The following is a 16,907-nucleotide window of genomic DNA, read 5'->3' on the forward strand; positions in this document are numbered from 1 at the left end:
GTGACAGGCAAGTGACGCTTGCTCCAAAAGGGGGATTCCGGGGATAGGTCTCCCTGAACAACTTCAGATACCAATGTGGACAGGTTAAAGAGTGGCACGGTATTGCTACTAAAAATCTTATTTTTGCCATTAAACAATATATAATTTCTGATTTTTAACATAATGCCTTATAAAAAAAATTAATTTGCCAAGCACCGAATATTTACACTGCTTTTAACATCTACACTTTAAAGGGGTGTAATATTAATAATTTACTGCCACAGGTGTGCAGCGTGTAAATCGAAGATGGTATTATGCCAAATTATTGCCATATATTTAATTGTCTAGGGAGAATCTGCCTTTTCGAGATTTGCATGTTACTTTTATTTGCACAGACATCTCAACAACACAGTATTAATCCACGGAGCTATGTCTTCTGCTGCCTCCTTCAGCCATGCTGGCCAAAGCAGCTCAGCTATAATATTGGGCAGAACTGAAGATGGGCTGTTGCCAGTAGTTAATGCCCACAATTGAGGCTTTCTGTATTTTCTGCACTTAATTTGATCTAATTTACCACAAAATACTCATTTTTAACAAGTGTTAAAAAAAACGATACCGCATTATTTTGTTTGCCGCTCTCACATTCTAAACTACATTTGTAACTTTACAAACTCATGTTCCATCCTAATACATCAAAGGGCTACCACAGACGTTTTATTCCTACATCCTTTTAGAATAACATTTACATTTACAGCAGCACCAGACAAACCAAATTTACGTTTTCCAGTATTTGCTCACGGAATAGTGTTATCGTAGTCAGGGAGTGCTTTATTAACAACATTCTGTTTTTTCTGTATGTAAATGTAGGAAACCTTGCAGTAATAACATTACCAAACATATTTTGGCATTTGGTCCCTAAAATTACCAACAACTTCTTTGTAGCCTGGCATGATGTAACAGTGTTATTACGCAATGTCCCTCGGTGCGTTATCCTATCCATGTACTCTCACCCTCAGTACATGCACATGCAACCTTTGCCCAGACTCGCATGCACCGGTCCAATCCATGAACAGTGTTTATGGGAGAAAGAGTGTGGGATCCGCACACCAGCATGCTCATGTGCAGGGGCGTAAAATATCCCCTGTAGCTCCCACAGGTGACCATAGGGATGAATATCAGATGATTAGTTTTCCCTTGTGGACCTACGCTGGACACCCTTAAAATATCTTCCGTTTTCGTAATGTTGGACCTCAGGCAATGAATGCCTGAACCATTTGTTTTATATCACAAGATGAGTGTGAAGCCAGGACAGGAGATTAGATCTTTGGTGCGGATTTCGGTGGTGATGAAGCAGTCATTAGTGTAATTGACAGGCAAAAGACACATTTTATTTTTCTGAGTTTAACATAGTGTAAACCGTGCCCATAGTTACACGAGCGCGTCACAATAGACATAAACTACGTTACCGTGAGTGTCAGGCGGAAGCCACATTTTTTCGGCAGTTTAACATTGCTGGATCCTTGCCATAGAGATGCATATTTAAATCTTTTGATAATACTACGGGCCAAAAATACATTATTACTTTCAACTTACATAAGAAAAACACACTGGCATGCGAAGTAATTGAAATTGCAAGAAAACATCTAAAATGTAATTAGCAGAGGAAAAACAACAAACGTAAATTACTTTGCTGCCATTTCAAAAGATGTGCTCGTTTAGTGCTTAGAAAAAATAACATCTTTTGTCCAGTTTGCTGAACAAACCTTAATTATAGTTGGAGGAAAAATAAAATGTTTTTGACGAGAGGGACTGCTAAATTGTATTGCTTTTCGTGTCAACACGGAGATCAACAAATGACGCATGTAGGGAGATGGAGGACAGCTCTTCGACAATTGCACATTTAGGCACTGTTATCCCTGTTCCTTTTATGTTGCAATCTGAAAGGAGCATCTAACTGCCAGCCACATTTGGCAGCTTACTTTAGATCATTTTGTGTCCCATATTAACAAGTAATAAAAGAGCATCTGTGCTGCTGCCAAACAACATACATTTTGTGATTATCTAAGGCACTTAGGACACCATTACAGAGGCATGTGTTTGCCACTGAACGTTCAAGTCCCATCCAATTGTGAGCCTAATACTTTATGCAAGTGTGTGTGTGTGTCTAAGGGGAGAGGAGTATACTTTTTTGTGAACGCACACAACTTCTGCATAATCAAAACATGTACTCCTGGTTCCCAACATATAGGCGGAGACAAAGTCCCACTTTATGATTCTCACATAATTGTCAGTGGACAGCTACACAGTCGAGCCAGACCAAAATGAGCTGGGGTGTGTGGCCACCTTAGGCCCTGAAATTAGGAAAGAAGAGCTGCAAGAGGAGATCATGGATTTCTCCAGTTTAGATAGAATCTGTGTCACATCAGCATGCACGTCTTGGAGGAGACAGCAGTGCCACCCCCAGGAAGCCATAAACTCTGGCCTGGCCCACACCAATTTGAAATAAAAATGCCTCTGAAAAGTATTTTGGGAGAGAGTTTCACTGAAACCTATTTACATTATTCGTGCAAACTATATGACAGAAGAGTGCATATGGGTGCAAAGCATAATTTGTTGTGAACCAATTATAAAAACTATAACGTCACAAATTCAGATTAACATGACATTACAAATAGTATGCAGTATAGTTTACCCTTGTTTAAAGTTCTCTATTAAATGTCCCCAGTTCATCACTTTCATTTAATCCATGACTTATAGAGTCAATCATTCATATGCATTTGCAAGTTGTAGGCAGACACTCAATATCCCCTCCATGCTAATTTTGAAGGACCTTTCCCAGAGCCAGTCATTTGATATCATCCGCCTTGTGGTTTGCTTCCTTGTAGTGTTCAACTAAAGGAGTTCTCAGTATTCCAAATCTTATCCTGCTGCAGTGCTGTTGGATTCCTTGTTTCACATTTAGCTATGTCTGCGCTATATGTGGTAGTTTACATGGGCACATAGGCCCTCATTCCAACCCTGGCGGTCTATGACCGCCAGGGTGGAGTTTGTCTGAAGCACCGCCAACAGGCTGGCGGTGCTACATCAGGCATTCTGACCGCGGCTGTAAAGCTGCGGTCTTCCAGCCGGGTCAGGCGGTTTCCCGCCGGATTTCCCCCGGCTGGGGGAATCCTCCATGGGGATTCCGACCCCCTTCGCGCCATCTTGTTCCTGGTGGTAAAACCCGCCAGGAACAGGGTGGCGGGAACGGGTGTCGTGGGGCCCCCTAACAGGGCCCCAGCAGGATTTTCACTGTCTGCTTTGCAGACAGTGAAAATCGCGACAGGTGCAACTGCACCCGTCGCACCCCTGCAACTCCGCCGGCTCCATTCGGAGCCGGCTTCATTGTTGCAGGGGCTTTCCCGCTGGGCCGGCGGGCAATCTTTTGGCGGTCGCCCGCCGGCCCAGCGGGAAAGTCGAAATGACCCCTGCGGTCTTTTGACCGCGGAGCGGTCTTTCGACGGGGTTACTTTGGCAGGCGGCGTCTGCCGCCCGCCAAAGTTGGAATGACCCCCATAATGTCATAGATAACATTTGCACTATAAGAATTCGTATGGTGTTTCAATGCATATTATTGTTGTGCTCAAAGTCTTTTGACATAAATTGCAAACTTTAAATTTTTTCATGCTTATATTTGCCAACAAGTGGTGGAAGGTGCCACTGGGAGAGAATAGTTGGCTGCTCTTTAGTTGGTAGAAATGATCTTACTACATGGCTCCTTATATTACTACCACATTTGAATGCAAACAGCGAGGGAGTCTTTACCCCCAATTCATCATAAACCAGGTTCCAATGTTTATTGATAATTTTTTAATGGTATTACAAGGCCTCAGGGAACAAGATGTGATCAGGATGTACTGACTGTTCTGGGTGTCCATTGTACGCCTGCTGCACCACATTGTGCTACACATTACAGCAAGGGTGAACACTTCCACTACAATTCCACCCATAACAAAACTCCTCGCTGTGCTTCATATACTGGCCTCTGGATCTTTTCAGATCAAAGGTGCACAAGTGGCTGGTATGTCCCAGCCATCCTTCTCGGTCCTCCTACCTAAGATCCTGGACGCTATCATATGCTTCACACCTTACCACATCTGCTTCCCAAACACCCAGCATCTGCAGCAGGAGAACAAGCAAGGTTTCTACCAAATTGCTTGGTTCCAGCATGTGCTGGTGCAATGGACTGCACCCATGTGCTAGTGGTGCCACCTGCAGCAACGTAACATCTATATAGGAACCGGGAGCACACCCATTCAATCAATGTGCAGGCCATTGTGGACCACTTTGGCTCTTCACCTACATCGTAGGAAAATATCCTGGTACTGTCTATGATGCCTACATATTCCACTATCAACGATCAGTTCCAGGATGGGTAATATGGCAATGGTCAACTCATAGATAAGCCACCATACCAATCATTACACACACAACACGCCAACCATGTAGGACAAACAAGACATACACCACACAAAATACACCTGGGCAGGGGAACACAGGCAACAACACATATGCAACACATATGCAACATGCCACAGTACACTGCAATCATTGTACATCACAAACACATATACCCATATGTACATAACACAGCCACAACCTGACTGCCACACCACATGTGGACAGGTAGAGCAATGTCCCCTTTGAATACAGAAGCTGCCCACAAACCACTACAAGTGTCCACTGGTTGACAACTAAATACAGATCCCACACACATTACACCAAACAAAGAATAGCTCAGCTATGCCAATGGCATAGGCCATGTCCATTTAACGAAAGTCACACATAGGCACAGTCTCATATTAATCAAGGTGTGCAAGCCTCTGGCAGCACCTATATCAAATGCCATCCAAGAGGTGCCATTACCAACTACATATCATCTACACATACCTGACATAACTAGTGTGCACAGACACCTATCTGCTGCATTGTGTTGCACACAAACGAATATAAATTAACCTGCCATGAAAGACCATGGGACAGAATCATGAGAAATGGGGCAGCACCTACTCCAGTGCCATCTCATATGCTCCCCTTAGCACCCCCTAACACCACCATGTCTGTTCCGTATACTAGAAATGGTCCACCATGGTGCAGAGTTTATGCAAACCTGTAAAGATCATGGATGCAATAGTAGGACTCAGCAGGAGCATAGAGGACATACCTGACATTACATGGACTGTACTAAGGGACCCGTGTTAAAAATAGTTGTGCCCCCCTCCCAAAGCCTACACTGTGCATATGTTGAAAGTGTCTGTGATAAGTCATCTATTGGAATCTATGAAAAACTACTGCACCAAATTAGATCATCCTACAAGTGTATGATACACACGCTTGTACACTTGATGGCTGGCACAACCATCATCTGCCATAAAGGTCAACCAAGCGTCGCACTGCATGCGTAGTGCCACATGATAACATGGATGGCACAGTTTGGCTTTGTAGGGCTACCATGGTGTCTCTACATCTGACACTATTGTGGTGCAAGGAGGTGGTAGGAACCATCCAACAATAGGACACTGCCTCAAATATGGACTACACAACACATTTTTGCAATAGTATAACCATCAGTTTGGAATCAAACTGAAAATTCCCAGGTCATTGAGCCACTACCCAAGATTGTTATGTCCATCAACACAGTCCAATGAAACCATTTCACAACAACAGAAACATACATTATACCCCAAGCAAGTCTGAGTCACCACTCCACCTACAACTAACAACTGCCATGGTATATTCCAAACAACTATCAAGCTTTACCAACACATCTTCTCTCATTCCTTTGCAGCTGATCAAGGTTACAGCAATGGGTAACGACTCCATTTGCCAATCCCACAATGATGGAAGAGCATGCATACAATGAAGGACACAGAAGAACACGCAACAAGGGGGATGGTAATGATGGAGCAGCTAATTTGAAGGGGGAACAGCAGGACACTGCTGCAAGAGATTGCAGGAGGCTCTACATAGTAAAGAACGTTTATACATAGTGACTGGACTATCAACACCACATTGTAAATAGCACAAATAAAATACTTTGCACCTGATTCTCATTGGTCTACTCATTCTCCACTACATATACCATTGGAATGTGACTCAAACCTCAGGGGGCAGGTAAGAAACACAATAGTTACAAGCATGGTTGCAACATTGTTTGTGATGTAAGAGAATTTACTGCCTCCATCTCACATACCTGTGACACACAATTCACGGGCATGTGACTCCTGAAGGCCTACATCCATGCGCCACTACATATATTGTGCCATCAAGTGTGGAAGGTGCTAATTTCTTGCCCACTCCCCACATCAACACCACTCCTACCAGGGTGGATGCACGGGGGTACACATAAGGTAGGAGCCGTGATCAAATGGTGTATAAGTAATGTTGGAACTGAAAATCGTCACATCTCAAGGTGATTGCTGCTTTGCCTGCACAGTGCAATTGTGACAAATGGTGAATCATTGGTAACTATGGACTTGCAGTAATTGCAAAGGGATTGTAACCAATGTTAGAGGCAGAGCCTGCACAGTGTATCCATGGGATTATGTCCTGGCACTGGCATTGGGTACAACCCTTACACATGGTGGGCTGTACCTCACTTATGGTGCACACATGTTTGCTGTGGAGTGCGCTATGGGTTGCCAGACAAATTAAGCAGCTATGGGTGCAAAATCACTATCCAAACACATGACCCATTGTCAGGATCTAAGAATTAAATGGGACAATGCATCACCAAATAATTGTCTGGGTGGAATGTGTTACACTCCCTATGTACATAATATGCACACCTTTCACAAAAATCTGCCGTTTTGGCACTTGCCTACAGCAAATCCAGATAAACATGTGAAGACTGATATACAGGTGTATGTCCTAGGTAGCAAATAATTTTCTAGTATCAACAATGCTTGACATGTGTCAGCATGTTTACCTAGTATGCTCTGTATAACAATATCACACAGCACATAGCAATGCACACCATTCATTGTCACTCACATGACAGAACAAGTGCAAGGTAGCAACAGTATCAAATTATCCCATACATGTTTTGGGCTCCAACTTCGCAATCAGGTGTCAGATGTGCAACTATGTACAGCACTGTTAAAAAATGTCAGAGACCCATCATAAAAATGAATGGGACTAGAGCTAGCCATATATGTTGCATTTGGCTAATGAAAAAAACAGCACTGAGATGATTTCACACCTCAACGTCAATCAGTCATGGTGTTACCTAGGTTGTGGCATACTGTGAGAAATGCATACCCATGTTCAATGGAGGATGTGGATGGACAGCTGAGAGATACCCACAGATACTTGCAAATACAACATGGGAGGTCACTTGGAGACATCACAAGTGCTGTGGCAGGTGTAATGTAATGTGTGTGTGGCACCTATCACATCTCACAAATACAGTCAATGGGACAGTAACTATCATGTAGCCAGTAGTAGAAGATGTGTACATCTACAAATTACACAAGTCACATATTGCATCCTGTCCATATATGACCAGACAATGTTGATGTAGAATATGTGTACAAAGTCCAATAGCCTAAATAATGGGAGCAATGTAGGCTACACTACATAACTTACCAGTAATGCAGGAAAACGTGGAGAAGGAACACCAATGCTGACTGTGCAACACATAAATTTCTACATGTCAACATTCAACAAATATACAGAGAGGGTGGCAAGGTCAGTACATAACCCAGTCATGTTTGTCACTACCATAACCTGGTACTTGCCCATTGCATGCCAACATGACAGGAGGCAGTAACAAGCAACACCATCTGTACCCTGGCAAGTTTCTAAAATAGTAGCTGCAACACAATATACAACCCCATGGAAATAACTAAGGACATCAAATGATGTGACATGTCCTACACATGCAAGTACCCAGTCCTCTGAAAATGAAAGAGGAAGACTGGCATCACGTACCGCAGAGGAAAATGTAATATCCTGGTCTGTTTGATCACAATTGTGCATGTGTCTGTCTGCAGGGGAATGTGCATTGTTCTGTTGAGTAGCAATCATGAAGAAGCTAGATACCCGCTCAAAACACCCTAACACCACTGCTCTGGCTACATAAACTTATGACATTGTCAGGGGCCTGATGCATGTGCACAGGGGGCTGAGTAAATTGGAGCTCAATAAACCTGCCCCTTCACATTCACACAGTAGTGATGATGAGTAGGCTGCCATATATGCCACACTGCAACACTGCTACATAGTGGTATGCCATTGTATGTGACAGTCATATCAAACATGATGTGGACAAATATGAGTGCCTAGTTGGTGGCATGCACACACATACCACATAACTCAGCACACATGTACCACTGTAATGGGTCCGCCATGCTAATGTGTATGAATTCTGAACAAAAGGCAGCATAGCATAAAAGTAAGGGCATAGATCTTCACATGTGTTCTGACATACGGAAACATAGGTGGTACTGATGTGACTACACATACATTTGTCAAATGCCAACATGCGTCCATGCGGAAAGATAGTAATGTGAGGTTTCACATCCCATGAACATACCACTGTGGTCATGTTATAGAAATGACATTACACATGTCTTTACACACATGACATATACCAACCTTCAGTAATACATATGTGCATACCATCTCCTGCAACTAAGATACATGGGGAACTATATGTAACACGTGTAGCAGAGCATCATGAAGTAAAAATCAACAACACACCACAGAGTGGACACACATCCACAAGCAATTTGGCAGGGGTATCGTGATGTCAACTCAGTCCTAGTCCACTGCATACTCTGAGTACAAATTGCCATGCTTGTCACATGCCTTACCATGTGTTGGACATAGGCCATCATATATTTTGTACTGTTGGCATGTGTACATTTCTATATCAGACATAACAATGTAGTACTCCCACAAACTAGTATACAAACACATATGTACACTTATAGTACACATGTGCCAATATGTATGGCGACACAGTGTAGCTACACATGCGCATATGCACAAGGTATGAGTAATTGCATGAATCAGACTTATAAACAAACCTAAAGATTCAACATAACAATGTCACCGTATGACATGACTGGATAGTTATACACATGTAGCCATACCATATACACAACATTGTTGCATAGCCCATGTGACATGGTAAGTGAATCTGGGTGCACTCAAGGCCTACATTGCAAATTCCATGCATTCCCGTCATGCGCCAAAAACAATGAAGCAAATGCCTCAAATCTACACTCTGTAATGTCAGTAAAAGGACGCCTGGCCCCTGAGCATCTATCACATGTTCATGGGCCTTTTCACTCACCATGGTAAAAAAATCGACGCATGACTGTAATGTGTCAAAAATAGGGACACAAACGCCTAAAAATCATACTTTTCTCCACAGGTAAAAGACGCCTGGACCCTGAGTGTCTATCACACGTTCACATGCCTTTTCACGCACAATGTGGAAAAATACGACACAAGACCGTCATGCATCAGAAATTTACACACATATGTATGTACCATACTATTCTCGTAAGCTAAAAGACGCCTAGCTCCTGAACGTCTATTGAACGTACACAGGCCTTTTACGCAAAATGGGCAAAAATTGACACATAACCGTCATGCGTAAAAAAATGACGCATGACTGGAAACATGACATTCTGCCTGCAAACATGGTACAGTGAGTCCACTTTCACTTCACAGTCTTATTGTCTGTGACTGTGTGAGGGTGTGTGGAGCTGGTGCTGTTGGAGTTTTGGAGTATCTGGAGTGTTTTTTTGTTCTGTGCCCTGTTGCTGTGTGTTTTATCTGTCATTTATTCTGTCTTTTGTATTGTAAATGTTCTGTTTCTGTCTCTGTATTGTGGGGTGTTTGTCTGGGGTAGTATAGTTGTTTGGGTATTTGGGGTAGTTGGGGTAGTCGTAGGGAAATCTTTTTATTTCTTTGGGTCAACTGCATTTGCAGTCCATTATGTCAGGGGAAGGGAGGATGGCCAGGATGTCGGCTGATGAGCTTGGGGTTTCATATAGCTGGTAGAGCACTACCTCCCCATGATGCTGGCACTGGGTGGCCGTGTCATCCAAGGCTACCCCACAGAGGCCAGGAAGCTGTGGTGGGGAAGGTGCTCCACCTGACAAGAGTGTTTGCAACAGGAAGAAATGACCACCAATTGAAGCACCGCTGGGCTGCCCTCAGAACAAGGGAGCAGGAGCTGCTGGATCACCTGGGCATCGAGATTAATGGAGCAGTTGGTAAGTATCCCATTTCCATACAATGTCCATGATATGCATATGCATGACAGTTGCAGATGCGGTTGAGTGATGCATGTCATGGTTATGGATCGGGACATGTCATATGATGCCTGTATGAAGAGCCTCAGCTCCATCTTAGGCCTGCCATTCCAATGTACAATAATGAAGCCGAGACAGGGCAGATGCACCATTGTCCCTACACAACCATCACAAAGTGTTGTGATGCATGCATAGGGCAACTCAGTTTTGAGCAGCACAACATGAGGCCAGCGCCATGCATCATGTATGGGAGGTGGCCCGGAACCTGTTTGGGGGCAAGTGTAGAAGCCTTTGGGAAAAATGAGAAACACCTAAATTCCCTATTTCATGTACATTTTGTAAGTTGATCTAGTGTCTGGGGGTTCTCATGAGTGCACTGGCTAATTTGGAGGACTGGCCTAGGGTATGCTTAATGTCTTGATTTACAAGGGTTACCATGTGCATCCCCTATGACCAAGGCGCTGTCACATTGGCTGCTACATAACGTCAACTTGTTCATACATTTGACATTCAGTGTTCCAGCCATTCACATTGGTATATACACTTTATCTTGGACAGGTAAGTATGGTACTTCACCTGTCATTAGTGGGGTTCTGAAATTGTATTGTTGGCAAGTGTGTCACATCTGACCGGCAAAATGGGAACTGTATACTGCAACACTGATAGGTGACAATCACTGATAAGGTTAGCTTCACCTGTACCACACAAATAAGTTTTACTGGTACACGCATCTGGGTAAATTACCAACATAGCAGACAAATCAACAATGGTTGGGTGAAGAGGGCACATTTCCTGCACAAAACTGGCATGATCTTAAGCCCAGAACTAAGGAGAAACTGTCCATGTGGCAAAGACTGGGGCTACAGAGTGTTTTTCCTTGTGAATGTAATTTCTTCCACATCTTCATCCTCTGATATGTGGTGCCTCGTGTGCCATGGCTGGTACTGTTGTAGAGGGAGAGGCTGCACACACACTTCAGGGGATAGAGATGTGGATTCAAAAGGTCACAGCAGCTGCCATTTGTGGCAACACATAAGGCATCACTGCAGCAAGGAAGAACTGCTGATTTTTCAACACCGCAGCAACATCACTGTGGTAGGCAGCAATGTTATCCCTGAGGGAGGCCACTTCCCGCTGTATAGACTCCAGGATATTCTGCATAGCCCCCAGCCTGTTGTATGTTATGCTGCTGCCAGTTTGGGAAGGTAATTGTTGTAGCCTCTGCTTCATGACAGCAGCTATGTCGGCCATAGACTGCTGAAGTCCATGTAGCGGGAAGTGGGTGCCTCTGATGGCAGCTGTGTTGTTCTTATTTGGAATGAGGCACATCCGCACTCCATCTAGGCTGCCTGCCATGGTCTCCATCCCCACACGCACCTAGTTGGCCAGCTCCCGCTGGACTCCTACCACTGTCCTCTGAAAGGTGATCTCTGGGTTCTCGGAGTCCAGGGTTGTGTGAGTACTAGCTGGTGGTGTGTGTTGGTAGCTGGGTGGTTCATGTGGAGGCCCTGCAATGCTATGTGTCCTCCCTGCGGCTGGAGGTGGTGTCTGGAGTGATCCAATGACATCCTGGAGAGTCAGTTCATTGATAGTTGGCAGCTGGTCATCCATATCATCTGCAAAATCCAGGACAGGCAGCTCAGCAGGAGGTAATCCATCATCCTCTGCAATGAGATAGTGTTAAATCAATATTAGATTGTTTTGGCTGTTAACCTGGGACGTCATTTATTTGCCACTGCAGGCTCAGTGACATGTTACTGACCCAAGGTTGTAGTTGTACTTATGTGTAGCATTGTGCATTACACGTGGGCCAAGCTCACTGGGTATTTTGGGGCATATGTAGGTAGGTGCCGGAGTGCCACCTGAGTGCCTTAACGCCACCTTTCATATATGGCCCCTTCACATGCAGCACTTTGCATGGAAGGTGTGTGCAATGGGTGTTGCTGTGGGCATGCCGCAGAAACACCCATTAGGTTTTGACACTGCTTCAGATTTACAACTTTTTGTAAACCGAAAGCTGCGCCAAAATCTAATGCCAGCCTACGGGTCATGTTGGCATGGCAAAACTAGGAGTAACGCTTGTATTTCTACTAGATTTTTTGCTTTTTGTATGTGTGCTGCATTCTGCAGCACACATAGTAAGAGCAAATTGCCCTTTAAGTTTGTTGTTGTGCAGAAAGGTGTTCCTTCCTGCACAAAAACAATCTCTCCCTAAACGCAGCCATCCTTGAAGTCCGTCGAACTAAATAGTGGACATTTTTGGATGGACTGGATCGTGATTGGAATTTTGGAATAAGCTTGGATCTTCATCTGGAACTATAATGCTATTATGACTTCTGTTTTGGAGTATGGACTATATTGTATTCAACCCTACTGATAGGAGTACAAGAATAGAATTGTCGTAATGTTGATTTACTGTATATTTTTGAGTGTTTTGTGATGTTTTGTTGTAAGTAATGCTATTAATTTGGACATAATAATATTTGAACCAACTTACTTATACTGAGTGAAATTTAATATAATTTGTTCACGAGTGCGAATACTTTATGTGAATTGCAGCACCACTTTCCTTGCGCCCCCTCAGCGCCCCTTATCGCCCCACTACCGCAAACTTATGTCTGCAGTATTTAAAATACGACCACCATGGCACAGGGTAGGTGGCAATAGCGTCAGAATTGTTGACGCTACTGATGTACTGTTCAAAAAATGTGGTGCTAAACCTGTACAATACATAGGGGCCAGTTATAAATAGTGGTGTGCCCCCTTTTACCGCCTGCTCCGAGCAGGGAAGTCTGATGAGAGAGTCTGCATTAGTTAAGCGAAAACGTCAGTCGAATCTCTAGTCCATGGAGCTGACAATCTGAGTCCTCATGACCGGATATAGTGTAGCTCCCAAACCCACCCCCCAAAAAGAGCTGAGGCTGATGAAAACATGCCTGAATTCCTTTTTCACATCCACAGCGAAGAAAGCCCTAGCCAAATTAAGATGGTGCAGGTATAATCATGGAGAAAAGGCCAGGAGACTGCTAGAGCGACAACTCAGACAACGCAAGTCACAACTAGCCAACCTGGTGATATGCGACCCCAGAGGACATTTACTTACCCAACCCTTTGACATTGTGGCCAGATTTACCTACTATTATATTGCACTATACAACCCAGACATGATATGACGCTCACTCAGATGCTGCAACTTCCAGTGATGTCAGAGGAGGGTAGTGCACAACTAATGAGTGACTTCACAGAGGAGGAAGTAGCAGAGGTTATATCCAATCTACCAATGACTAAGTCACAAGGAGAAGATGGCTTTTCAAGAGGGTTTAATAAAACCAGCGCATCCATCCTGATGAATCTTCTCACTCATGCCTACCAGGACACAACAGAAGTGGGATACCTTTGGGCCACCCCAAACAAGGCTACCATCACCCTCCGCTTGAAGGACAGCAAAGACCTGCTGGAGTGTGCCAGTTACCGGCCAATATTGCTGCTCAGTGTCGATCTCAAGATCATGGCAAAGATCCTGAAGTCCAGACTTAGCAAACTGATAACTTAACTCATTCACAAGTCCCAAGTGGGATTTGTTCCGTGAAGCAGCTCTAAAAAATCACTTGCCGACCTTATTCCACCTCTTATGGAAGACAAGACATGAGTCGGAAGAGGTTGTAGCAATCCCCTTGGATGCCAAGAAAGCATTTGACTGAGTAGACTGACTGTGCCAGTTCCAGGTGATGTCCCACATGGGAGTAGGAGAGGATTTTGTCCCCAAGGTGAGGCTACTCTATGATGCTCCAACAGCCAAGATCTCATGTGGCCATGAGCCACCACAAATGCTAGCCTCCTAGAGCACAATATGACCTGGGTAACAGAGGGTCTTAGATATCTGGGTGTACTTATCAACAAGGGTCTTGCTCGCATGGTCAAGGATAATCTCCTTCCCCTGATTGGCAAGTCCAAACAGGTCTCCACAAAATGGTTACATCCCAATCTGTTTCTTTGAGGGAGAGTACCTACCATCAAGATGGTCATTGACCCTGATGTATTTGCTTATTCGGAATGCCATTCCTCCAGATCCCAAAACAAATCCTCACAGTAACTGAGACAGATACAAGGTCATACCTTTGGAGCACATCAGAAACCTCACTTGAGGCCATTCAGATTATGGGTGAAGAATACAGCATGGGACAGATCCCTCATATGTCACTTTACTATTTAGTCTTCCAAAGTTCACAATTGTCCTACTATTCATGTCACGCCGAGTCACACTAGTGGACACGATTGGAGCGCCATATGTAAGGATGCTCAAACTGGATGCTACTTAGGCATGCCTGTTTGGGCTACTACAAACAATCCAATCTTGCAGACAACAGTGACAGCCTGGCCCCAACCCACAAGCTGCTGACTATCCATCCATTTAGCCGACTCCAGGCCCTCCTGTGGCACAATAAGGCAATGAGGATTGACAGAAAACCTTTCTTTCGAGCAACCTGGGAAAACTCAGGATTGCTAAAGGACAGACCAGCTCATGGACGATGGAGTCCTTAAGCCATTCCCAAGCTGTTCCCAATTTTATGGATGGAGTTTGGCCTTGGAATGATAGATCTGTGGTGACAGCAACAGCTGCATCACTGCTTGCACGCCTCCATGGGACCATTGCTGATACCCCTACCGGCTTCCCCTGTGTTACAGTATTTATGAATGTGGGGTGGGTGCTGTGCTCTGGTTTCTGACCTCTACAGTGTCCTCATTAAATGGGTGAACTCCGGCCCTACTGGCACCGCTCCCCACCTGCTGTGGCAAACACTTACAGGTAATGCAATATTTATCATATTGCTTGGTTGTGAAGCACTACTGCACCAACTTGTGGAATTACCTAAATCGCTATACTGTCTTTCCAATAGCCCCCTCCTTCCTCTTGGCCATTCTCCATGACACCTCGGACATCCCAGACTTACCATCCCACATGCACCGTGGTCCTAGGTAAATCTGAGGATCCATGGGTCAAACGTTTTAAGGATTTGGTGATCTCCTTGAATCTGACTCATGTTGCCCAGGGACCTGCACATAGAGCCGGGCACACCATTGATAGGATTCTCTGAAATATTCCCCTGATTTGGGAGGCTCTGTTGCCAGTGCCATGGTCAGATGACTTTTTTACTCCCTTTTTCATGGAATTACAATTTACCTAGGGCGTTGCATCCTGAGATAGTTGGTAGTGAGGAGAGGGCTTGGGGGTAAGGTCTCTTTATTCTCCCTTGATGAGATACTGATGAAATCTATGCCAGTATTATCTGGCTCAGGGGTGGAAATGGAAAAGGCTACTAAGAGCTGGCTGGAGAAAGCAGCTGACTCAGTAGCCCCAAGAAGAATGATAAGGAAACCAGCAAAGACACGCTCAGCCTGTTGGTTTTCGGCAGAGAATGCCTGGGAGCTGGCAGCCTGTAAGGAGATGGAACGATCCTGGCATAGGCACTACCGGGAAGAGGACAAAACTATCTATAAAAGGGCATTGGTTGTATATCATAAGAATATCAGGAAGGCTTGAAGTACCCACTATGTCCAATTTATTAAGGCAGCTGACAATGATAGTAAAGAGATCTTTAAAATTGTAGGCAGATTTATTGATCCTAAAGTCTCTTCCCCTGTACTTGAACCCAGCCATACTCTTTGTGCTCGCCATAGTGACTTTTTTTAGGATAAGGTTTGCAAAATACAGGTAAATATCTCTGTCTCCTCCCAGTTCTCAAATGTGGTGAAAGATATCTGGGGGGATGAAAGGCCTGGGGGCCCCACTTTTCTGATACCATTGGTTCACAAGGTTGGGTCTGCTTTCTTCTAATGTAAATTGGGTGCTCCCTTGGACCCAATTCCCTATTACATACTGAAATCTGTTGTGGATACCATTAGCCCGGTCTTTCGCCAGCTATTTGAAGTTTCTATTTGGGAAGGGATCTTCCCGAAGGAATGGAAACAGGCTAATGACATACCTGTGCTAAAAAAAGTCCAACACAACAGACCCTGTATCATTGTCAAACATTAGACCGGTCTCTCTCTTACCAGCAGCAGCTAACGTCCTAGAAAGACTGGTTAACACACAGATTACCACTGTTCTGGATGTTAATAATTTACTTCACCCCTCTCAATCTGGGTTTGGATCTCGTCACAGTACCGAGATAGCTCTACTTGAGGTCTGTCCCTTAAATACAATCTGGACTCTGCCCTTAATGTTGCCTTGGTGCTGTTAGACCTCTCAGATGCATTTGAGCATTTGATACGGTCAACCATGAAATCTTGCTGCTTAGGCTAAAGCAACTACGGGTAACTGGCACAGCTGCAGATTGGCTAAGGTCCTTTCTGACTGATCAAGAACAGGCGGAATGGATGGAACCATTTGCGTCTGAGGCTAATGCCCGAGATGGGGAGTGCTGCAGGGTTCATCAATCAGTTCCACTCTGTTTAATATCTATATGACCCCCCCCCCCGGCTGCTGTTGCAGAATCTTTTGACATCAAAGTCATCTCATATGCAGATGATACTCAGCTTCTTTTCACCTTTGACGGGGATTATGTTGCGGCGAAAGAAGCTTTTTCAGGGTGTATGACAGCAGTGTTGGACTGGCTG

The sequence above is a fragment of the Pleurodeles waltl genome, chromosome 2_2, assembly GCF_031143425.1.
Source record: "Pleurodeles waltl isolate 20211129_DDA chromosome 2_2, aPleWal1.hap1.20221129, whole genome shotgun sequence".
Lineage (NCBI taxonomy): Eukaryota > Metazoa > Chordata > Amphibia > Caudata > Salamandridae > Pleurodeles > Pleurodeles waltl.